At 46.2% G+C, this 13509-nt stretch overlaps 1 protein-coding gene across 5 annotated transcripts in view; it reads right to left on the reverse strand.

Moving 5' to 3' along the window:
* Nucleotides 1-4353, reverse strand: part of IL1RAP (interleukin 1 receptor accessory protein) — a 66550-nt gene extending 62197 nt beyond the window's left edge. For all 5 annotated transcript variants that reach the window (XM_074963347.1, XM_074963345.1, XM_074963344.1 and 2 more), the window contains exon 1: nt 4253-4353. The gene's annotated coding sequence lies outside the window, so the exon portion shown is untranslated. The remainder of the gene's footprint in view (nt 1-4252) is intronic.
* Between the last annotated feature and the right edge of the window lie 9156 nt (nt 4354-13509).

Here is a 13509-nt window from a genome sequence, read left to right on the forward strand (position 1 = left end):
ATAAATTGACAAATACTATTTCTTTTTTTTTTTACTGTGAAAATATTTGTAATCAAAAATAAATAGAAAGTGAGCACTGTACACTTTGTATTCTGTGTTGTAATTGAAATCAATACATTTGAAAATGTAGAAAACATCCAAAAATATTTAATGAAATGGTATTCTATTATTGTTTAAGAGTGTGATTAACTGCCTGATTAATCATGACTAATTTTTTTAGTCGCTTGACAGCCCTAATAATAATAATTAATAATAATGTGACATCCAGCTCTAAGCATGAAGGCCAATGTCTTGCCATCACTCATGGACATGAGTAAATTATTAACAAGAATGGACCCGTTGAACTATTCATATGCAATAAAGTTATTCACGTACATCAGTGCAGGCAGAATCAAGGCCTATGACAAAAATTGTCTGACTTGCTTTTTGATTTGTCTAATACAAGGAATCTAGAGAGTTGAAAAAACCACTGTGCATCTAAATTAAAGAGACGGTAACAGATAAAACATTCCTTTTTTAACAAACTGTCCTTGCAGTCCTGACAACACCTTCGATTACTAAAACGGAAGACTCTTTGAAAAGCCAATTTGCTTTTTCATTATTTTTGCCGTACTTCTGCCTTTCTCGGTCACACAACAAAAACTGACTATTCAATTTCGTGTCTCTCCAATTTCAAGTTTTGTCCCTCCTGTGAATGTTGCAATGTTATAGGCTTTTTTCAGAGAAATATTAAATTAGCCTTATGTTTTGGGGAAAAAAATCCTAAATTCAGGCCCAAATTAAAAGGTTATTTGGTGTCAATCTAGCAGAAGCCTAATTGCAGGATGATATATTCATCTGATAGCAGCTTGTAGCCAAGTGGGGTGGGTTTACGGTCCAGGCAGCTCCACACTTCGAAAAGAATTCACATGAGCTCTGCCTCCAAGTGATTTCCAGATTCCAAGGTGGCCTGGAACTGGCAGGAACAGAGAAGTCAGTTTACGCATGGTAAACATGACAACTCTCGATGCTTTCCTTCTGCCACTGCATCTGATCTACCTTGCTGAGACAGCACTGCTGGAAGGAACACCGGCTGTGAGCCACAGGGTGCTACCAACTCAGCTAAATGAGCAGGACTGTCCAAGGATGCAGTTCTCCGCTCTGCTTTCAGTGTCGGTGAAAACCACCAGCTGTGCTGGGAGAAAGACACCCCAAGGAGGTCTTGAACTCAGATCTTCAATGCTGCAAGTGTCTCAGCTCACTGTTAACATGGAGCCATTTGTCTTTTTAGGTGTATACATTTTTATTTTCTAAAACACTTCAATTCACCTTGACTGTAAGAGTCAATGAAAAAACAGCACAGCATGGCTGGAGCAGTTGGCTGGCATATTTTATACACATCCACACATAGGTTGCTTTTCTAACTTTTCTAACTACCAGCCCTGAAAACTCAGCTCAGGCTCCACAAGACAATCTGGGTTCTTTCCTTCTCACACGTCATCAGCTGCAGTAAGCATTCTGCCTGTGCCACCCCAAAATCCTGTTAAAAGGAGAGAGTGTTTGACAGCCGGCAGCGTCCTCTGCTTGTCAAGGACTGAAATAAAATTCATGGGGATGGTAAGAGATGAGTGGGAACAGAAGGCTGTGCTGGGGCCTAACTATGGACTTCAGCAGGCATTGACGGCATGGCTCCTAGTAGGAAGCCCTCAGCACCTCGCAAGGTCAGCCCTGAGGAGTGCAGCTCAGTAAATCTAAGTTCAGTGAGATCTGCTCAGGGACCAGCCGGGCACCACAAAGAAGGCAGCAGAGTTAAAAACAGACTGTCAGGAAAACTAACTGCTTTAATTACATCTGGTCAGGTGCGTGCTGGGATCTCAGAAATAAAAGAAGCAGTTGGTGCAATGACAAAATAAATGAAAATAAAGCCAATTATTTAAAATAGTAAAGGACGTTTCAAACATTTTGCCAGTGCATCATCACTGGCTGAACCACGAAAGAGTGGCCAGCAGGAAGACCACAAAAGTGTGTGTGTGTGTGTGTGTGTGTGTGTGTTTTGTATTACAATAGCACCTACAGGCCTCAAAATCAGGGACCCATTCTTCTACACACTGTACAAATACATTGTGAGAGACAGTCCCTGGTGGTGTTTATTAATCAACCCATGTGGAAAACAGATAAAAATGAAACCCACGTAGGTCACAGAACTGCAGGGCTTACAAGATGTGGTCCCCAGGCTCTGCCTTTCTCCCTGCTCCAACAAAACAAGCCAGACTTCCTCATTTTCTTGCTAAATACTGCGACAGAATGCTTTGTATTTGCAGGCAGCTGACCTCCACAAGCACACCGGGTGAAAAGGGTCCGGCTGCTGCCAGCGACTAATCACTTTCAGATTGTTCTCTGTATTGCCAAACGGGAGGGACCACTGCACGCAAGGATATGTCCTTTTCATTCTATTTGAGCTTATGCGCAAATAAATTGGTTAGTCTCTAAGGTGCCACAAGTCCTCCTTTTCTATTTTCATGTTGTGTCTTCAGTCTCCACCCTCACCCCCTTGTACAGCAGAAGAGTGCAGTTGTTGAAGGCTCTTCTGCTCGAAAGGGAGATGAAAATTAGAGTTACACCCCGTGCCACTGGACGCGTGGCTAGCAATCAACATGTCCAGTTTCCCTGCGCACACCCTCATCCAAAGGAGAGAAGTAAAGCAAATCAGTTTGCATTTCAGATAATGCAGAGAATCCTGGTGGAGCTGCTGAAGCAGCTGTGGTGTGCATTTTGTGGCCCTTTTAGCTACCATCATTTTAATACTGGGTGCGTCCGCTATCAAATATATCTTGCTCGGTTTAGTGCATCTTTCCTTTCCACCTAATTTCTACTATTCTACGTGATCTTGGGGATCTGGAAAGCTGATGTATTTAAATTTATTGAAACAAAAAAAAGTAAAGTACATTACATTACAAAGCTCATTATTTACCTGGCTCTCCATTTCATAACAACAGTGATTACTTACAATGCCTTTCCTCGAAGGATCTCAAAACACATTATAAACATAAATGAATTAAGCCTTTTAACCTTTCTGCTCCCTCCTGCTCACTTACTAGAGTTGGTTGAAAATGTTCAGATAAAGGGACTTTTGGTGTGTGCGAATTTGCTCGTGTTTGTGATTTACTTTGCCCCTTTTTTCACCAGGTCGAATTAATTTCCCCGCTCTATGGACGGGGAAACTGAGGCACGAGGTGGGGGAGGAGGGGGGGTTAAGTGATTTGCCTACGGCTACCTCTGTGGCAGAGCTAGAACACAAAGAAAAGGAGACTGTGCAGGATTGTTATTTTTCTAAATAAAAAAGCGTTAAGATTTAATAACAACAAACACCCCCCACACACATTTCGTGTTTGCTGCCGAGGGGTGAAAGTTGGCGAAATCGCGCGTGCCACAGGCCTGCCGTCTCGCAGCGCAGCGCAGCGACCGCACGCGTCCGGGCAGCCCCACTGCGCAGGGCAGCCGCGCTCAGGGGCCGTTTACACGCCGGGAACCGGCAGACCCAGCACCTGGCGAGAAGGAACCCAGCCGGGGTGCCACGAGCGGGAGTGACCCTCCGCGGCAGCGGGGCGGGGGCTCCCCGACACCAGCCCCGGAGAGGATCCGGAGGGGAGACAAGCCCCCCACCCGCCGCGATGCCCCGCTGGGCAAAGGGGAGTCGATCCGGAGTCCCGGACCTGCTGCTGCGCTTGCACCTCTGGCCCTGCAGGGCCCCCCACCTCTGGCCCTGCAGGGCCCCCCACCTCTGGCCCTGCAGGGCCCCCCACCTCTGGCCCTGCAGGGCCCCCCACCTCTGGCCCTGCAGGGCCCCCCACCTCTGGCCCTGCAGGGCCCCCCACCTCTGGCCCTGCAGGGCCCCCCACCTCTGGCCCTGCAGGGCCCCCCACCTCTGGCCCTGCAGGGCCCCCCACCTCTGGCCCTGCAGGGCCCCCCACCTCTGGCCCTGCAGGGCCCCCCACCTCTGGCCCTGCAGGGCCCCCCACCTCTGGCCCTGCAGGGCCCCCCACCTCTGGCCCTGCAGGGCCCCCCACCTCTGGCCCTGCAGGGCCCCCCACCTCTGGCCCTGCAGGGCCCCCCACCTCTGGCCCTGCAGGGCCCCCCACCTCTGGCCCTGCAGGGCCCCCCACCTCTGGCCCTGCAGGGCCCCCCACCTCTGGCCCTGCAGGGCCCCCCACCTCTGGCCCTGCAGGGCCCCCCACCTCTGGCCCTGCAGGGCCCCCCGGCCCGATTCACTCACCTTCCCCGGGGCGCCAGGGATCGCGCAGCCGGCGGGTCCCGCACCCAGCGAGCCCGGAGCGCCGCCGCCGCCTCTTCACTTGTCCTTACGGCGCCTTTCCAGCGTCCAGCGCCCCGCCCACCGCGGGGCTGATTGGCCCGGCCTCCCCCAGTGACGTCTTATTATGCAAATGAAGGAGGATTTCCTTCCCGGCGGCAGCTGAGGGGGAAGCTTGGGGGGGGGGGAGGAGCTTTCCTGGCAGCTGGGAGTCTGGCTTGCCCCACGAGCGCTCCAGATGAGCCAGATGTGCCGGGAAAGGGGGGCAGGGGTGCGGGGAAATGGCTCCCTTCCAGACGGACCAGCCCGAGCAGGGAAATGCTGCCCTGCCAGATGTGCAAAGGGCAGAGTGGTAAGGGGGGATCATTCCCTTCCAGACGTGCAGCGCCAGAGGGGCAAGTTCTGCCCTTCCAGATGTGGCAGATGGGCAGCAGAAGAAGGGAGATTCTGTCCTTACAAATGGGCCAGCGTGGGGCCGGGGGGGGGGGATTCTTTCTTTCCCGGTGTTCAAAAGAAAAATAAAAGAGCGAGACTTTTTCTCTTCGAGATGCTCCAGCTGTTCCGCAGCAGGGAGGGGATTCTGCCCCTCCCGATGGTCTTGCATTCACACAGCTGGAGGATGGGAAGACTACTGTTGAGGCATCAGGAATGGCGGGGAGGTGGGGAAGGGGCTTCTGTGTTCTCTGTCCCTTCATCCCTAGCCCCCTGCCTGTCTCATACACACCCCTTCAACCATCTGGAGTGACAGAGCCGGAGAAAGAAAAGGAGGACTTGTGGCACCTTAGAGACTAACCAATTTATTTGAGCATAAGCTTTTGTGAGCTACAGCTCACTTCATCGGATGGATACTGTGGAAAATGTAGAAGATCTTTTTATACACACAAAGCATGAAAAAAAGAGCTGGAGAAGTCAGGCTGGAACTATGTGTAAGAGGGAGATTTTAAGTATCTTCTTGAAAACACCCTGCAAAAAATCCATCCCCACAATTCTTTTAAGCTGCCTTAAAATGAATGCAAATAAGGAAGGCTTCACAGATCTGCCAGGCATCTCAAGCTGGTGCCCCTGGGCCAGGTGGGTTGAGGGACAGACGTGCCTGCTGGACGCACAAGAGCACCTCAAAGGGACAAAGGACAGGCACGCTGCTAGGAGGCTTTAGAGCCATGCTAGGGGGACGGAGTCTCTCATGGCAGCAACAGAGAGGGAGGGGGAAGGGAACCCAGGATCATGGTGACTCTTCTCCCAGAGCTAATGCTTGGAGAACAGGTCAGGATTATAATAAAGACCCTGGCAAGTTAGTTACTTGCTTTTGCCATTTCATGGATTCCAAGGCCAGGAGGGACCATTGTGATCATCTAGTCTGACCTCCTGTAGAACACCAGCCAGAGAACTTCCCTGACATAATTCCTCTAGAGTGCATTTTATCTTCTGCAGCAACAGCCCCAGCAGATGATCAGAAACATTGACATGTGGGCAGTGGAGGTCACTGCTTCATCCACCAGTGTGCCACCCATCCCATAAAAACAGAGCTGTCCCGAACCACTCCATCTCGTCCTCAGCTTCACTCACAGCAGCCCATGGATTAATAAATGGCAAGTATGCAAATGCCTGAGCAGTCTGAGCACACCTGGCCTTTTACACATCATTCACGGGCACGCTCAGAAGTCATGCACCCTTTTATTATACTTACTAGATTTTTGCAGACTCCCATTGCAAACTGTTGGGCCCATGTAACTAAACACAAGGGGAACACTAATAACCACAAGTTAGGAAAATCTTACAGTATTGCCCAAATGGGGGTCGAAGCGTGTCATGCCTTCAGGCGGTGTGCTCACATTCCTTACGGTAGGGTGGATGCATCCCCCTAGGAGAAAAGGAGAAGTGGGAGTCAGCTTCTGGGATGAATTCACCCACTATGCTCTGCGAGAGGCTTCTATGAGCAAATGGGACCCGCTTGCAGCAAAGTATGACATGCACGCTGCAGAGTAGTCCCAATGACCCTGCTGGGGTAGATGGCCTCTTTGTTGAGGCTCTGTGATTCAGAGATCTCCATTGCAGGTCTCTCAGCTGTGGGAGGAAGCAGTTCTTCAAAAGGAACATGCCACAGACAGACGTAAAGGAAAGGCTGCCTTCTTACTCCTGAATTGAAAGGACCCTCTGGTTTGCAGGGCTCTGTGGAGAAGATGATGGGTTGCACATGACATCAAGATCAGGGTGCCCTCTACTGTCTGAATTTATTTCCCTAACTCTAACTGTTGCAGTGAGTCAAGTATCAGAGGGTAGCCGTGTTAGTCTGGATCAACAAAACCAATGAGGAGGTCTGTGGCACCTTAAAGACTAACAGATTTATTTGGGCATAAGCTTTCGTGGGTGAAGTGGGTTTTTTACCCATGAAAGCTTATGCCCAAATAAATCTTTTAGTCTTTAAGGTGCCACCGGGTTCCTCCTTGTTTTTGTTGCAGTGAAGTGACACTACAGTAGAAAGTGTGTCTAAAATCTGAGCCAGGAAAAACTCCAAGGTTCCACTTGACAGTCATTCATGAGAACAGTTTCTTTGGGATCTGATCCATGCACATATAAAGAATGTATATAAATAACGTACATATTTTGCGGTTATCCCTCTCTCTTCTCCACCATCTCTATGTCACCTGTCCTGAGGTCCTGGGGGGAAAATGGAACTAAAAAGCCAAGGTCCAATTATCACCCTGAACACTTTGCTTTTATGTTGTATCCCACTCATCTTCCCATTGTCTGCTTAGATTGCAAGGTTCTCTAGGCAGGGACTGTCTTTTACTTTGGTTTGTATAGAGCCTAGTCATTAATCTTAGGGAAGAGCTAATGTTTGATATCTCTCTCTCTCTCTCTCTCTCTCTCTCTCACACACACACACACACACACACACACACACACAGTTTCACTCAGCACCTGAGGTTCAAACAACTCCAAAATCTTAAAGCTATAACTCCATCAAAATTACTTAGGCCTTGGCAGCAAAATGAAGAATTTCCCCCTGATCTTGATGCAATTCAGCATCAGGCTCACTTGAAAGGTTCATGAACATGAGCAAACCTTTCAGGGAGTATGAGCCAATAATAAAGCCAGTACTGAAATCCCAAACCAGGCCAGTCCGTTGTGGTTTCACAGCAAACATTCCATACAGCTGCTGTCTGTAGATTAAAAATGCTTGCAACTAATGACATGGGAATAATATTGCTCACCTAGACTCATGGATGTTGTGAGGATTAATTAATATTGCCAGTCTTCTTCGCTGCCTGCCCTATGCTGTTGGATAGTGTTGCACTGTTAAACACCTGTGGGGGTTACACCCCAAAGGTGACTGCACTTCAGTATGAAGAGCAGTTAATTGCATACATAGTCTGAAATGATTGGGAAGAAAGGAACTGTATAAAAGATGTTAATTACTATTAATTATTATTATTCTTGTTGTATTATTCACTCAGGCTGAAGTGCAGCAGCTGTTTAGCAGCAACCAGCAAGAACACTGTGCAACAGTGAGGAATGATGGTGTGAAGAGTACTGTATCCAAATGAAACCACAGAGGGAATTAAAATAGGCAGAAAAAAGGCACTGGGATTAATCCAAAACACTGGGGTTAGTACTACAACTGCTGGGAGAAGTTCCATGAATCTTTAAGGAACCAGACCTTGGTTTTGTGGTTTCTGTCCTGTTCCTGTGGCTCTCCTTTAAGATTCCTGCACATGGTTTCCCCATTTTGTTTCCAATGATTCTGACACAGTGAGTCCAAGGCTGTTTTATAATCCTCAGAAGACATGTTCTTGCTTGTTACTGTCCTCGTATTCACCTAAACCACTATTCTTCCCTCCTGATCCAGGAAGCAAATGCTAGAGTACATGAAATTGTAGTCTATGGAATTATAAATGAAGGTGTTGGATACATTTCACAGCAACTCTGTCCCTGGGAAGAGCAGTAACCTGACTTCCAGCTAAAGTACAAGACATTAGAATAGACTTGGCAAGGGTGAGATATCTTTCTACACACATGAGTACTAGGTCCTTCCACCAGCTTAATATGGAGAAATTAAATAGGCAGACATGGGTTTGCACAGCGGCTGAGCATTTTAGATATATGCCATATTACAGAGAGGAGCCCTTGTAAGGTTCTTGTAGATACATGTTCCTTCCAGGCAGACCATTTTATTGCACGAGGTGTTGTAACTAGGGGCAGGCAGATGAGGGCATGTTCTGGTTAGGGTCAGTCTGATGCTGGGGCTCAGATTATAGGAAGACTCTGGGCTCAGATTCATGTTACAATGTGCCATAGCATTGTTAGATTTTCCCCTGCCCCAAAGTCAGCTGATTTTGGACAATTTCTGCCATCATGGGCCACATCCAAACCAGATCTGAAATCAGGCCACTTCTGGGTTTAACTCAGGCACCAACCCAAGACATAACATGAGACCCTAGAAAACTGAGAGTGAGAAGGATCAGATTTGTGGTTCCATTTGGGTCCATCTCTATTGGTCCTCAAGGAGCAAGAGGAGAGTTGCTGTAAATCTCCATGGTCTAAGTAGTCACAGGTTCTCCACTCCCTGTCCAGTTGTGAATGGTAGGTTTGATTATGTGGATACCTTCCAAGAAGGAATTGGACTCCACCCTCCAGGCTGCTCTATTATATCACTTAACTGCCCACATATTATACAAATCCATTCATACAAATCTGGATCACATTTAAATTTGAGATCTAAAGGATCAAATCTTCGCAGCCCACCAATAATTTTGACCACCCATACTCACATTTTCAATGAAATCCATCAATATAAGCCATTTTAATTCCACTTTTCTGCCAAAATAACGCATAGAAAACTGGTCCCCACTCTGTTGCCACTCAGACCAGAAATTAAAACGTACCAGATGTTGTAAATGTTGTCTAATCTGGAGTTTTCAATTAAACCCATCCTAAGAACATAAGAACGACCATATTAGGTCAGACCCAAGGTCCATCTAGCCCAGTGTCCTGTCTTTCGAAAGAGGCCAATGCCAGGTGCTCCAGAGGGAATGAACAGAACAGGTCATCATCAAGTGAACCTTTCTCTGTCGCCTGTTAGGGGGCTTATTCCTTCACCCACTTACTTCCCTGGTCCTTCTCGCATGAACAGAGAGCAACAATACCTGAAGTCCAAAGGTGCAAACAATTCGATGTTTATTGGGGTGAACTTCCAACAAGCATGATTCCAGTTTCCTTCCTTAGTGTCCCCCTTCCCAGCTCTGACATCACAGAGCCTTACACCTGTGTCCCTGTTCCCATTCCTGCCCTTTGCCAAACATGATTCCAATTTCCCCACCCCCATTCCCTGTTCCCATTTCCCACCCACCCACTTCCTGATTGACTGCAGACTATATAGTAAAACTTGAGTTCTGCTGAGCTATACCTTAATCAATCATTTTCCTGAAATTTAACTAACCAATCCTTACATATTGTAACATGATTATGTAACCAATTATATCCCATCACCTTAATTAGTTTACAGCCAGCAAAATTAATTATACAGCAGACAGAAACAGTCAGAGAACCAGACAGAGATTATACAGAGAAACAATGGCAAAGTGGGAACTATAATGGCAAAACAATACAGAAGTGAGGATTTCACATCCCAGCTATTGATAAGTGAGTTCTTGCCAGACAGGATGCTATTAAACTACGTTTCCTTTTACATCTTCTAGGCACTTGCCTTTCTCTGGAGGCGACAGGAATTATCAGGACAGGAGTGTATTCCTAACAGCCCAACAGCACCTTCTTTCAATGGGACTAGTTTGGAATGTGAGGAGGTGACTGGTCGCTTCCCAGCTTATGGCTGCCTCTGCTGCTTAGCCAGAGGCCTTAGCCTAAGCACAGGGCCTCAGACTGTCACAGTAAGAGAAGGCCCTTACACCGGCACACAGTGATTTTGATTCTTTCTTTTATACCTCTAGAACTAGCTAAGTGATAAGAATACACCTAAATTCTTAGAGTATAGGCCTTTACAGACAGGCCTGAATATCTATATCCTAACATCGCCCATTCCCAGCTTCTGGCAAACAAAGGCTGGGGACACTTCAGAACATGGTTTTCCATCCCTGCCCATCCTGGCTAATAGCCATTGGTGGACCTATCCTCCAGGAACTTACCCAGTTCTTTCCCAAACCCTGCTACAGTCTTGGCCCTCACAACATCCTCTGGCAAAGAGCTCCACAGGTTGACTGTGCGTTGTGTGAAGAAACACTTCCTTCTGTTCATTTTAAACCTGTTGCCTCTTAATTTCATTTGGTGACCCCGAGTTCTTGTGTTATGAGAAGGGGTAAATAACACTTCCTTATTTACTTCTCCACACCAGCCATGATTTTCTAGACCTCTATCATATCCCCCCTTAGTCGTCTCTTTTCCAAGATGAAAAGTACCAGTCTTCTTAATCTGTCCTCATACAGAAGCTGTTCCATACCCCTAATCATTTTTTATGCCATTTTCTGAACCTTTTCCAATTCCAATATATCTTTTTTGAGATGGGGCGACCAGATCTGTACGCAGTATTCAAGGTGTGCACGTACCATGGATTTATATAGAGGCAATATGATATTTTCCATCTTATTTATCGCTTTCCTAATGATTCCCAACATTCTCTTAGCTTTTTTTGACTGCCATCTCACATTGAGTGGATGTTTTCAGAGAACTATCCACAGTGACTCCAAGATCTCTTTGCTGAATGGTAACAGCTAATTTAGATCCCATCAAATTGGGATTATGTTTTCCAATGTGCATTACTTTGCATTTATCCACATTTAATTTCATCGGCCATTTTGTTGCCCAGTCACCCAGTTTTGTGAGATCCCTTTGTAACTCTTTGCAGTCTGCTTTGGACTTAACTATCTGGAGTAGTTTTGTATCATCTGCAAATTTTGCCAATTCACTGTTTACCCCTTTTTCCAGACTATTTATGAATATGTTGAACAGCACTGGTCCCAGTACAGATCCCTGGGGGACACCACTATTTACTGCTCTCCATTCTGAAAACTGACCATTTATTTCTACCCTTTGTTTCCTCAATTTTAAACAGTTACTGATCCATGAGAGGACCAGTCTTCCTCAGTTTTATCCTATGACAGCTTACTTTGCTTAAGAGCCTTTGGTGAGGGACCTTGTCAAAGACTATCTGAAAATCTAAGTACACTATATCCACTGGGTCCACCTTGTCCACATGTTAGTTGACCCCTCTCAAAGAATTCTAGTAGATTGGTGAGGCATGATTTCCCTTTACAAAAACCATTTGAACTCTTCCCCAACAAATCATGTTCATCTATGTGTCTGATAATTCTGTTCTTTACTATAGTTTCAACCAATTTGCCTAGGACTGAAGTTAGGCTTGTCAGCCTGTAATTACCGAGATTGCCTCTGGAGCCTTTTATAAAAATGGGCATCACATTCACTATCCTCCGGTCAGCTGCACCGATGTAGCCCCAGAGTGTAGACCTGCCCAAAGTTAGAACATCTAAAAGCCTCCTCAGTGATGTTGGTAGGTCTCCTACTGTGAGATTCTATTCCATAGGATGGCAACCTTGGATTGTTGCTTGAAGGCCTCCACAAATCATCTTGCTCCGGTGTACTGTGACTAGACGACAGTTTTTAGCTGCCCATTATAGGGAGGAAAAGCACTTAGCAATGCTGACATTCTGCACCGCCTAAATAGGATGACACCACTTAAAGGACACCGAAATGGCTAGTAGACACAAAACATAACATACCACTTTTTTTCTCTTATTTGATTATAAAACTCATGTATTTCTTTGTGTATTTTTTTAATTGGAATAAGTGTTTCAATACTCTTTTTTTCTAAAAAACAAAACTGCTGGGGGCCCAGATCTTAGAAGCAACCGTCCTGCACAATAACAATACAGTCACAATAACAAACAACAAATGAGTGTGGTCATGCAACAGAGGAAACAGCTACACATTTAATAGAGGAACAAATTTCTAGTTGCAGCTCCCAGGGGGTTATTGTAATCAACAGCAGTTCATTGTTTTCCCTAAAAAAATGAAAGAAAAATCCTTTTGACAATGGACTTTTAAGTCTTTGATTTCCTTTCAGCAGTAATAAGGAATTGTTAACCTTTAGACTCACAGTTTGTAAGTGAGTTAAGGATTGCTTTCGGAAAACCCTTAAAAGGTTACATAGCTAAAGAAACAAACTCACAGGCAGAAAACCTTACCCACTATTTGTGTAAGGCAACCTGGGTTTAGCAGGGCTCTGATATTAATATCCCAGTTTTATTACAACTGAAAATCTAGAACCCCGTGGTTATATGTCAGCACATATTCAATAAGCAACTAGATCCACCACTGGTGTAAACAGTAGCTCCCCTGAAGTCAATAGGCCAGATCTTCTGCTAGTGTAAACCGGCGTAACGCCCTTGGAGCTACACCAGTAGTTCACACTAGCATGAAATGGTTGGTTGGGCAGAACTCCTCTCTCCACAAAGGCTGACCACGGGCACAGCTGTCATACATTTCAGAGAGCAGTGTATTTCCAGACAGAGTATTGTTCTTTATTTGGTGTACAGGCCCATAGTAAGAGACAGTCCTAGCCCTGCACAGCTTACAGCCTAGACACAGGAGACAGGCTGAAGATGAGGGGAAGTATTGGCATTCTACAGAAGGAGAACTGAAGCAAAAAGAGATTTATTTTATTTTCTCAAGCTCACACAGGGAGCCTGTGGCAGAGTCAGAAACTGAAGCCAGCTCTCTTGAGGCCTAGTCTAGGGCTTTAACCACAAGACCAGCTATTCTCTCAGGAATGGCCATCCATCACCACAAAAAAGGGCCCATCAGACAAAGGCGACTGACCAGTTTCATTCTGCCATAACACCACTGACCTCAGCGGATTTACATTAGGGAAGACTTTGGGCTAACAAGTCACCCTTGCAAAGTTAGCCCCAGTATTCCCTAACCTAAAGAGCCAGGCTTCCCAGTGACTTCAATGGTGGTTGGATCAAGCCCCAAATTTGTTGACCCATCATTACCATCCTGATAATGAAGAGGCAAAAAAACCCAAAGACTATTTGCTTTGCCTGTTAAGGAAAAAGGAGGAAACAAACATTTGCAAAGCTGCACGAACATCATCAGCCTCTCAGGGACAAAAGCCTTTGAAACTTTGGGAGAAAATTGCAAAAACTTGGACTAATTGAGCTGGGATGCAGCAAACAGCAGTACAAGTC

This window comes from Natator depressus, chromosome 9, assembly GCF_965152275.1.
Source record: "Natator depressus isolate rNatDep1 chromosome 9, rNatDep2.hap1, whole genome shotgun sequence".
NCBI lineage: Eukaryota > Metazoa > Chordata > Testudines > Cheloniidae > Natator > Natator depressus.